The sequence below is a fragment of the Rhagoletis pomonella genome, unplaced genomic scaffold (genome assembly GCF_013731165.1).
Source record: "Rhagoletis pomonella isolate Grant_MI unplaced genomic scaffold, Rhpom_1.0 Rhpom_scaffold_00002, whole genome shotgun sequence".
In the NCBI taxonomy this organism is placed as follows: domain Eukaryota; kingdom Metazoa; phylum Arthropoda; class Insecta; order Diptera; family Tephritidae; genus Rhagoletis; species Rhagoletis pomonella.
The window spans coordinates 112,870,025-112,882,462 of NW_023458556.1; the positions used below are offsets into that span (position 1 = coordinate 112,870,025).

Consider the following 12,438-nt stretch of genomic DNA (forward strand, 5'->3'; position numbering starts at 1 on the left):
ATATCGAAATGGACATCATTTTTGGATTTCTCGTGCTAAAATCACTCATTCCTGAATTTTTCAACTCATAAAAAAATTGGCCTACTAGAGGGTTAAACAACGATTGCACACATGATGCTAGATTGTGAAGATGAAAGTCAGAAGGATATATCCGACATTTGCAGCCCCGATGAAATTCTCAAAAAGTAACTATTGCACCGCAATAAAAATAAATAAATATAACTGAAAGTCCTCTCAACTGGTGCAGTGTCAATCGAAAAGAATTTACAATTTTGCCAATTTTCAAGTTTTTCAAGTTTGTCGCCTCGAGCGAGTAGTTATATAGAGGCGCAGGTTTGATTTACGACCCTTCGAAAAGTTTTTATTAAGTACAATGTTCCAATTTTTAAATTCAAGTACTAAAAAAACATTCAGCCTTATCATGAGTTTAATTTTCCCCGAACCGGTTCACTTTTCACTTTTGGTTTTCATGTTCATATTCAGCCTTATCATGAGTTCCATTTTCCCCGAACCGATTCACTTTTCACTCTTGGTTTCCATGGTTTTACTATGGGCGGATGACAAATTTTCGGGTGAATTTTTTTCAGGTGAAACTCAGGATAAGGCAGATTTACTATGGGCGGAATACAAATTTTCGGGTGAATTTTTTTTCGGGAAAAACTCAGGATAAGTCAGATTATTAAAAATTATTAACCTTTCGATTTTTTATTTACCTAAATCACCTAATTTACCCATCTAAATTATTTTTTAAAAATACATGACATCCGCATTCGCATTCGCATCCGCGGATGTTAGCTTTTAAACATCCGCATCCGCATTCGCATCCGCGGATGTCTAAAATTCCACATTCGCAACATCCCTAGTATGAACATATGTATAACAGTCGTGTTTTAATATTATAGAATTTTCCGGACATTAGCACCTTCGAAAATGCGCTTTACCGGTGAGCCAAGCCAATGGCTACTATTAAATAATACATTTTCATTTAAAACAGCAACAAATTGAGATTTCATTTATTCAAAATAAATATACACTCCATTATATCTGCGTATGGACATCTATATCTATTTACATTTATTTAACCAAAGTTTATATCTTTATCAAACGACTTTGGTAGATAAATGTATATATTTCAGTAAAATTCAAACTAGCGATGGGTAGTGGGGGGTTGAAATTCGATTTTTTCCGAATTTCGAACATTGCCCAACCATTCGATTATTCGATTCGAAATTCGGTGGTGCAAATTCGATTTAATTCGAATTTTTTTAAGTGAAACTTCTTAATCGAGTTCGGAGATGTTTGCGTTAAATATTTAACAGTTTTAGTTCTATGAAAAGGGTTGCCACAGGTTAGAAAATCAAATTCAAATAATCACTTCCGCAGATGTTTGCGTTAAATATTTAACACCAAGTCATAAAATCTGTATCGTTCGTTCGATTTTCAAAAAGGGATAGGTGTCAATAAGGGGGAAGGAAATGTAGATGGTTTTAGTTTTTTGCCATATGTAAGAAAATCAAAATCAAATTACATATTTAATAAGTTAAATAAATTACTCCAATATGGGTATCAATCGAAATGGTTTTGAATAAACTTAATTTTTGATTACATTTGGGAGGGTTGCCACCTGTTTGAAAAGTCGAATTTATTTAAAGAAGTGTTGTACTTAAAATACTATGCAACAATTAAAATATTTTTGAGGAGCTTGAAGGGAGTGGCCACCTGTTTAAAAAGTTAATCTAAAATTACACTCTGCGACAGCCGAAACCAGCCCGTACTTTGTTAACATTTTCTGAATGTCTACCCATCCAGTAGTAAAACGCTCGATGGATTTGCAAAAGTTAGCTCGTATTTTTATTTTATGGCCTACTAAAGTTTTCATATCTCGGCCTAAGTGGTTTTCAAAAAAGTCGAAAAAATAGTTAAAATAAATGTCTGCGCGAAATTAAAGGTCAAGACATATCTATTAAAATTTCTTGGGGAATATTTTCGTAGAACATTTTAACCCATTATCTCCCGCCTAAAACGGTCATATTTGACCCTTACTTCAAGAAATCTCGCAAAAAGCAAATTTGGCAGATCGTTTATGGATTGATATATTCAAAAAAATTATTCTCCGGAAAATTTTACTAGGGGTCTTCTCAGGCAAAAGCTTCATGCTACTAACGTAAAAGCCTCTCAAAATTTAAAATAAAAAATCAACAAAGAAACTAGTTTTTTTTATAAAGAAAATTTTAAATTGAATTTGGAATAACAGTTCCTTCTTGGCACAGATTTTTTGTTTTTATGCATCAAATCGAAAAACATGTATTTTTTCACAGTGATGGCAAATTTAGTCAGAAAGAAAAAATTTTAAGAGTTGATTTTTTGGAAATAAAGATGAAATTCGATTTTTTCTGGAAAAATTCGATTAAAATTCGAATATCGAAGCTTCGAATATCGAATTTACCCATCCCTAATTCAAACCTAACAGGTTGCCAGCGGCCGCTTTTGCTACGAACACGTTCATGTAAAAATGCGGATAAACTGATACATATAAGCAATTTATCCCTTTATCACTTTAGATGACGATCCCTATTGTGACTAATTAAAAAACAAGGGTGTACGCAGATATAATGGAGTGAACGTATGTGTGCAACAAAATTCAAGCGCACGGAGATCGACAGATTCATATTACTCTGCATAACAAGCATAATAACGCATAATATGCATTATAATAATTATATTATAATGTTAGTTTTGATTAAAAGTGAATAGTTAAGTTTAGGGATACGATATCGAACCGTAAGTATCGATATGGTACTCATTTAAAGTATCGCTTTAAAAATATCGGGTACCCATTAATATCGGAATAAAAAGACTCGATATTCCAAATATCGATACCAAAAACCAAAAAATTTATCTGAATATAGGTCTCGCACACGATCCAGAAAATAAAGGTCGCGCCATTCGCGGACCGCTAACCCTCTCATCGTCGATTTGACAGCATCCACCCAATCGCTGACGTCATAAAATACTTTTGTTTACATTCACTGTTGCTAACTTAATGCTTTTCGCACCAAATTTAGTGGGTATTCAAAACCCGAACATTTTTGAGTTTGGTGCTTGGTGCGTTTTTGGTGCTTTTGTTTTTAGTTTGAAGACACCAAATTATAAAATCTTAAAAAAATGGAAGCAAAATTTATAGCAATCATAAGCGTGGTAAGCAACTTCACAAAAATTTTAATAAAATCATGGCACAATCATAAGCGACAACAAAATATGTGGCAGCAACTTCAATCAAGCCAGAAAAAATCGACCGTCGTGCAAGAAACATTGATTTTTATTAATTTGAATCGGCATCCTTACAATATAATTATGTATGCATATAAAGTCCATAAAATACACCAATAAATATTTGGTGCTTTTTCAAATTGAAAACTTGGCAATACTGCCTTTTGTTCGATGCTTCCTCTTTTTCTTGTCGAGTTCGTCTTGCTCTCTCATTCTGGTATTTATTGACGTCACGGCCAGTTACTCTCAGCTCGATTGGCGCAATCTTGTATTCTATCATTCTTGGGTCTCGCATATATGCCGCTGGGGTGTAGCGGTTAGAAGTGCGCAAACCTTGAAAATGAAACACAGCTTCCCATAAAGTACAATCGCCGTTCAGAGTCGACATAAAACTGTAGGCACCCCCTTTGTGCCACAACATTAAGGCCCACGCGACAAATCGGAGAAGAAGTTCGGCCAAACACTAACATATTGTGTAAGCGCCGGACTTTATTATTATTACAACACGTAGAGATTGAGGTGTTGACTTAAACACCGAGGCCGCGGGTTCAAATCCCCCCACATGCAATCCTAACCATAGTACAAATTTCAGCACTTTAAAGCCCAATTTATATCGGGAAGAATTGTTACAGGCCAACCTTATATGCGTGTGATTTGTCTTGCGTGACATTTCGATTTGATGTTTATGCTCAATTGGCGACTAGGAATTCAAATTTTTCTCGGCAAACTTCTGTAATTTTGACAGAAATGCAACTCTGAGAAATCACGCACGCAAACAGTGTTGCCGCGAATCATTTTTACCGGTAGCCAAATTCCGTTAAAAAAAGGGCTAAAAGAGAGCTAAAAAAAGTCGTTGTGGCTAAAAATGGTAGCTAAATTTTTGACTTACATACATATAAATATATAAGTATACACGCAAACATTTTCAATAAGTAATGGTATAGAAAAACAATGAAGTCTGCAAAAAAAGCTAATATTTTATCCACCCAAAAACCTTTTTGTATAAAAAGGGAAATATACGTACCAGCTTGCTGGCTCCATCAAGTGATTGTACCATCAGGCTCGAAGCATATAACTTACCAGCATGCTGGTACAATATTTATTTCTTTACAAATGAGGACGAGGAAAGATCGAAATGATTAGAGCCCGAATTTCATAATTTTTCTACCATTTTTTTAAACATTGTTTTTTTTTTTTGAAATTCACAACTGCAATATCGTGAACTTATTCTTCCACAAACACGGCTTTGACCCATATAGGGCAAGAAACTTCCGCCAAAATACTTTTTACTTAGAAAATTTAGGTAATTTCATCACTGACGACACCAGCATGCTGGTACAATCATAAAATTTTAAAATAGTTTTTGAAGTCGCACCAGCAGCTGGTGCAATCACACCACAAAAACACACACGGTCAATCGACTTGATGGGCCATTTAACAAATAAAGCATATTAAGTTTAAAAATGTTCGTATTTAAATCAAGTGAAAAGTCTTAGCAAAATGGATTTTTCCATTATACATACACTACGGACATATAATGGAAATATTCAATTCAAATACGCCCGTATTAAAATGAAACATATTTCACTACACGGATGGCGTTTTGCACGTCTCGGATGCTTTTTCATATGTAATTAAGAAAGTATATGTATACAAAGCATGCACAGCGGTGACAACACATACATATATGGTATGACATAATGCACTAATCGCGCGCTGTGATGTTGATTCAAACTCAACATTTTTGAAAACACCTTTACATGTATGGCTGTAGCTGAGTGTGCCAAGACGCTTGATACAATTGGTTTCGGTCAAGAGGGTCCCGGTTCAATTACCATCAGACGGAACATAAAATTAATTTTTTTTTCTTCTTAATTACGAAAAAGCATCTGCGCACTTCACAACCACATATTTTATAACGTATATACTCAAATTTAAAACGAGTTGGGTTGGTGCTCTTTCATATGCGTTTTTTTTTCAATTTAGCACGTTTTTTTTATTCTAAAATTTTTTTCCTCAGTGTTGGAATGTGAGTTTATTAGCGTTTTCTTTTCTCGAAAAAAGGCTGCACTTATTCTGCCTTGAGTTAGCGTTGTCAAATTTTCATGTTCTTTTCTCAGTCCTTTCACAAGGCGTCGTGTTCTTTTCTCAGCAGGTTGCGCTCTGATCCGGCAAAAGTGCTGCCTTTTCAGCCCTCAAATAAACGTGAGTGTGAGAGTTGCTCGGTTGATTTTTAATTTACGCTTGTAAAATTACAATTATTTTCCGTATCAGAAATAAGTATTTGCTTTAAAATTACTAAAGACTTACAGGCCATGTGAATAATTCAGCTTTATTAAGTTCTATAAATAAATTGTGATGGAGTAGTATAATTTCTGTTTCATTCTCATATAAAAAACGCCACATTTTCTGAGGTTTCAGGGCAACGCAAAGTAAGAGTTCCCACATAAAAGGGCAGAACTTTTTTGAGAAAAGAAAACGCTATATGACATTCGATACGATACTAGGGTTCTGGTACTCGATTCCAAAAAATATCGTTTTAAAACTATCGAGTAGAAAATATCGGTATCGAATGCCAAAAGTATCGATATGTATCGTATCCTATCGAAATTCGTGTCCCTAGTTAAGTGGTTGCCACGGAAATTCAAAGAGCGACAAAAAACAAGTTTCGCAAACAGTGTTACAAAATATTTCATAAATGAATTTATAAGTTTAGCTGCTTTTGCAGAATAAGAATTTCCAGCTCATGCTTCTCAACCAGCGTTGCCACAGACAAATTTGTTTGCTACCAAAATTTCCTACCATAACCAACCAAAACCTATCAAACATTTTTTTGAGTTTTAATACTTGTTTTCAATGTCAAATTTTTTAAAAACATAGTTAACATAACATTTAGTAAAACTAAAACACAACTAGATTAATAAAAACAAATTAACTGCGTATAACGATTCATTTTACTGTACAGACTTATCCATATGTACATATGTCTCTTTACACATACATACATATCGTCACTAGATACGAATAAAGACGCGAGCTCAAAAGTTATTAGCGAAAAAAGAGGCGTAAAAAAATTTCGGCGAAGAAAGACTCTTAACATAGGTGACGGTAAATAAAGCCACGTTAACCTCTTTGACAGCGAAGAAAGACCCATAAACTTATGTCCGCGGTCAACTATATTTTCGAGTGCAACAGTATTCCCCAGAACTCCCCAAAGAGTTTTTCCGAGCTCTTTATTCGTGTCTAGTGACGATATTATTATTATTACGTCGAAGATACCCGCGCTGCGACCTAAGAAGATATATTGTGCTAAATCAAAATTGTAATCACTCCAACCTTAGGCTATTTAAAAAGCTCAGCACTTTGGATGAGGCCATGTTCCAAATTTTAGATGGAGAAGGCAATCATTCTCCAAGGTGTATCAATCTACGATTCATGCTTCGTGGACAGGCACATAGAATATACTCTGGGGTTTCTTTCACCGGCCGACAAACCCTACAGTCCGTCTCTACAGAAAGACCCATTTAATTAATACCGTACGTTAACTTGCAGTGTGCTGTCAGGTTGCCAGTAAGAGTTCTAAGTTCAAGGTGTCTTTCGGAGTTCCTACTGGAAAGAGTTATGCATATCTTTGATTGTCTTATTCCCTTTGACTTCCGCCAGTAGGCAGCAATTTGAGATTATTCCCAGCTAGCTCCTAAGTAGGTCTGCAGTGTATCCTTTAGATGTACCACAGAAATGCAAACGCATTTGGGCTTCACGCTTTGCGAGACAGTCAGGCCTTTCGTTGCCTTCAAACCCTTCGTGCGTGATGCTATTGTGGGCTCGCAGGCGGTTCAAGAGTTTACAAGACTTGATGCCGTTTTAAAGGACTCTAAGGCCTTTAACGCTGCCTGAATGTCCGACATAATATTCTGGCCACATTTGCCTTCTACGATGACATTCGCGAACACAGACTTCGATTGGGAAGACTTCCGCCTGAAATATGGTTGAGTACGAGCCCATCGGCAGACTTTTCTGGAATCTTGATCCAAGTACGCCATAAATTATATCGCTACCTAAAGGTGAAAAGGTGCCAAGTCCATTTTTTTTCAAAGTTTAGTTTTTGATGCAGAATGAGAGGTAATACGAGACTACATCGATTTTTCGTCTCTCCTGAAAAATTTCTAAAAACGGACTTGGCACCTTTTCACCCTTAGGTCACGATATATGGATGTTCGTATTGCATATTGGCAATAATAAGGTATACGTTTGTACTTAGGAATCAGGTATATTTACATGTTTGTGGCCGCCATTATACGAACGCACCGGTGAAATATTTGTGTAAAAATGTTGCTAAAATATTTGGAGATACGTACATATTTTCTATTTTTCGCATATAACTATTACTCATTGTCCCGAAACCTACCAAAACCCAATCAAGCCTACCAACCTACCAAATGGAAAAAAACCTACCAGTTTTGGTAGGAAAAGCCCATGTTTGGCAACACTGTTCTCAACCTCCCTGCAAGCCAAGGCACATAAATACAGGTAGAAGCCAAAATGACGTTGCTCTCATGAGAACCAAACCTTTAAACTTCAACTTGGCTTTCTTTTATTTCCTATATTTCGTTACGCTTTAAATGTCATGTCGTTTGTTTTTTTTTAATGTTCGTTAAAAACAAATTTTAATTAACATTTGAATTTGTGTAGTGTTGTGCGGTTTATAAATCAAATACCACTAATTTTTTTAACGTGCCTCAATGTCCTTCGCGTGAGGAGCGTTGAGAAAGCAGCTGTGGGGCAGAGCCGCAGCGAAATGCCTTGCTGTGCGTTACAGGCTAACCTAATATTCGCGGCTTGCGTTTTGGTACGCATGCCGTCGAATTTGTTTTTTTGCGTCACCCGAAATTGACTTGCATGTGTTTGCATTTGATTTCATTGAGCGAAACGTCAAATCAAAATGTCACGCAGAACAAAAATTGGAAATTGAGTTAGCTTCATATGCACGCCGTTCAATTTCGGTTGATCTCATACAAGTTGCATGTGCATGAGAAATTTTTGACAATAACTTGGCGGCGTGCGTGAATATTAGGCTAGCCTGTTAAACATATTAAAGCAGCAGATTTTATAAATGCACCGGGTGGTACAGGAAAGGCACGTTTGATGCCAAGTGCTGTTACTATGACTCTTAAAGTGTGTTTGCATTGTTCAACTTTGCGTTCAACATTTGCGTTCAACTCAGCGCAGGGTTGCACGAAAAAAAAGTTGTATGGCTAAAAATATCAAAATATGAAAAAATATCAAAATATTCGCCATAAAAAGGTGTTTGTATTGTTCAACTTTGCATTCAACTTTTGGTTGAATGGCCTTTCAACTAATCGCTTTCAACAAAGTTGGTCGCCAGCCAACATTTAGCCATTCAACTTTTTTTTCGTGCAACCCTGCGTTGAGTTGAACGCAATTGTTGAACGCAAAGTTGAATAATGCAAACACTGCTTTATGCCGAAAAGTCCCTCCAACAACACTGCAACTCATAAATCAAAGACAGAAAACAACAAACGAATTAACAAATTTTAACTAGAGAAAATAAATAAATAAAATTAAACTTCAAATTTACTTAAAAACGTCAACCAGTGAAATGTAATTTTTTATTTTTCCTTACACACGCTCATTTTTATTTTTACTCTCCCGAAAACTTTTGTAGGTTTGACGTCAAATTGGCTTCTACCTGTTTTTATTGCACCATGCCTGCAAGCCATGGCTAAGCAGTTTCCCCTCAAATTCGACAGATTTACACACACCTTCGCAACTTTTTAGCTATCACACGCACACATTTACAATTTTGGTATTCGAATTTTGAAAAATTTTTCATTTGCTAGAGCGGAATTCCTACTTTTATAGGAATTGTGTGCGTTAAAGCGAGTAAGAAATATGGCAGTTTTTATGACAGTAGGCTTTGACGAAAAATGTCACATTTGATACAAATTTTGGAACAAATGCACAATACCAACAAATATCGAATTAAAAAAAAAGAATAGGATCGATAGAGACCATTGAGGTGAACATAACGGTATATTTATTTTTTTTGGGGAAACAACAACTACAACAATTATTAAAGGTCAAAGTTCAAATTAAGCATTTTCTTAAATTAATATTTCTCGAAAACCTCTTCAAGGAATTGGTCATTTGATAGAGAATTTAATTCTCTTTAATTTGATATACATATTTATACATATACCTTTTTATAGTTTTCACAAAAATCGAATTAATGTGGAAAAAAAGTATATAGGGTTTTTGTGTATAAACTTCTTTTTCGTAGGCGGCATTCGGCCGCACTTATGGCCGCTCTTATGGATTATAACCCTCACAAAGTAGAATTCTCTTTCTGTGTTGCGAAGAAAAGGCGCTGAACACCTTTTGCAGAGAACACCTTTCTGCGTAGGCGGCCTTCGGCCGCGCTTATGGATTATAACCCTCAGGCAGTAGAATTCTCCTTTCTGTTTTGCGAAGAAAAGGAGCTGAACACCTTTTGCAGAGAACACCTTTGTATATTTTTAATGCTTACTGGGTTATATCCTATCTTCTTTTGTCTCTCATTCTTTTGCATATTTTGGAGTTTGACAGCTGAACTCCGCCATTTAATTTGCATATGCAACCAAAGTCAGACGCGTGATTTTGAAGGTGTTTTTATTTAATGAATTGTGATGAATTGGTTAATATTAAAGTCGTAAAGCAAGTTATAACAAATCAAGTAAAGTGTAAAGTGAAGGGGAATACAAAAATATATTCGTGAAGTGGCTAATTTAAGCAGAATAGGAGTGATAAATGTACGCTAATTTCCGAATTTTACAAAAAAGGGCATATTTCAAACCAAATTTGTAAATAAATTAGTAACCAAAATTTACAAAAGTGAGTGTTAAGATATTGCGTGGACCCTTGACTACAAGTGTGTGAAATTTTTTTTGGATCGGGCCACCCATTTGGACGGAATAGCCCGAAATAGTTGTGAGCGGTACTAAACCCCACCCGATATATGTATAAATATGTACATATATCAAATTAAAGAGAATTAAATTCTCTATCAAATGACATCAAATTTTCCGAATCCTTGGAGGGGTTCTCGAGAAATATTAATTAAAAAACCTGCTTAATTTGAACTTTGACTTTTAATATTTGTTGTAGTTGTTGTTTCCCAAAAAAAATATATATATCGTTACGTTCACCTCAATGATCTCCATCGATCCCAATATGATTTTTTTTAATTTGAGAATTGTAGGTATTCTACATTTATGCCCAAATTTTAGAGTATAAATATTTTTTTATAATTTTACAGACATTTCAAATTTCATTTTATGTTCCCGTTGCCGTTGCCGTTGACTTTGCATCATTATTTTTAAGGTATGTACATAAATATGTAAACTACTTAATTTGTGCATTTTAATTGATTTTCTGGTTATTACAGATTTGCAACAATTAAAATTACCATCGCCACCATCATCTTTAACGCCGTCACCAGCTGATATCGCACTCATCATCAATCAACACCTCCTCCATCACCTTTAATGCCACCACCAACATCGTACCATCACCTTCAACACCCGTACCAGAAGTATCGCCACCATCATCATTCAGCACCGGAACCAGCAAAATCGCACCATCAACATTCCACGCCTCTACCAGCAAAATCACCTTCAACATCGCCACTATTACTTTAAGGCCACCACCAACATCACCTTCATCGCCGGCACCAGCAATGTTATACACATCCACATCAATGGTCCTGTGCAATAATGACACAATTCAAAAAATAAAAACTGGTACTACTGTTAAGTGGTTCTTGTCTGTAATCCTCGTCTAATCCATTTCCAACCTTAACTAAAGTAAGCAGTAAGGATTGCTAAAGCAAGTACTAAATATTAGACACGGATTCGACATGGATTAGATATATGAGCCACTTAACAGTAGTAAGGGTTTTATTTTTTTAATTTTGAATTGTGTCATTATTGCACAGGACCATAGATATCTACAAAGTATGTTATTTGTTTGTACATATGTACTATAAGAGTTTTGTATTAATGAACGTTTTTTAAATAAACAAATGCATTTTTAAAAGTAAAAATTTTGATTTTCTACTTATTTGTTTTTTCCTGTACTGAGGAGTTTATAACGACAAAAATGAGTAGTTTGATTATTAGTGCTGAGGAGTTTATAACGACAACAATGAGTAGTTTGTTTATTAGCACTGAGGACTTGCTAATGACAATGAGTACTTTATTCATTAGCACTGATGTGTTTATAAAAACGAAAATAAGCAGTTTGGTAGTTGCTAGAGCAGAGCAGATATATTTTTCATTAATCAAAGTTTCCAATTAGTAAGAAGAGGTAAAATATTACACCGACAAAGGGAAGTGCTCAGTTTTATCCCATGGCCTGAACAAAAGTGAGTATTTTAATAAGCACTTTTGTAATTTGTGATAATGATAAAATGAGCACTTATTTGATGCTCAGCTGTCTTGCAGGGTTATAAGAAAAACATAAATCATATATTTACACGAATAAAATTGATTTTACATATGTATGTATGCACCTTCATCAAACAATTTTGCTTCATTTTGTTGCAGCGCCAAATCGTCTGTTCCAATTGGATCTATTACTTAAGTAAAAACTTCTGTTTTTAAATAATTCACAAGTAATTCGGATTTTTATAAATACCAAAGATATCGTCATCTAAAACTTCGCATACGATGACTTCAAACCGTCGGTCTGATTTTCCGGTAAAATTTCTTTTAAAGCCTGGTCAACAATATCACACTCCAAATGTTGTGTTTTAGCGGAGGGCCACCACCGGTTCCATATAAAGATTGTTTCTTTTGAGCACTGCGCTTCCGCATTTCCCATTTTAAATTTGCGTATTTGTTCGCAAAGCGCGTGCACTTCTTTTTTGGCCCGGACACATTGCGTTGAAGCTTTCCTCCACTTTCTCCCATTCCTTTTCCTTCTAAGCAGGTTTCACTTTATCTGTCGATTTATTTTCCAAAATGTGGGCATGTTGTCGTATAAGGCACATAAGACTTTCTATTTCTTCAGAAGAAAAATTTTTGGTACGCGAGTTTTCCATTTTAAGTCCACAATCATGATGCAATAATACAAGGTTCGATAAACTGACAGTTGTCTCTCTCGCACCGC

General features: G+C 35.3%; 1 protein-coding gene and 1 long non-coding RNA gene across 3 annotated transcripts in view; one reads left to right on the forward strand and one right to left on the reverse strand.

Moving 5' to 3' along the window:
- The window catches only part of LOC118734339 (microsomal glutathione S-transferase 1-like), a 60,491-nt gene that overhangs the window by 16,544 nt on the left and 31,509 nt on the right, over window positions 1-12,438 (forward strand). The gene's annotated exons all lie outside the window — the stretch shown is intronic.
- LOC118734343 lies at window positions 11,770-12,412 on the reverse strand. The gene is made up of 2 exons (XR_004992385.1): window positions 11,965-12,412; window positions 11,770-11,905 (listed from the first exon to the last, which is right to left on the reverse strand). It is a non-coding gene; the product is annotated as an uncharacterized LOC118734343 (long non-coding RNA).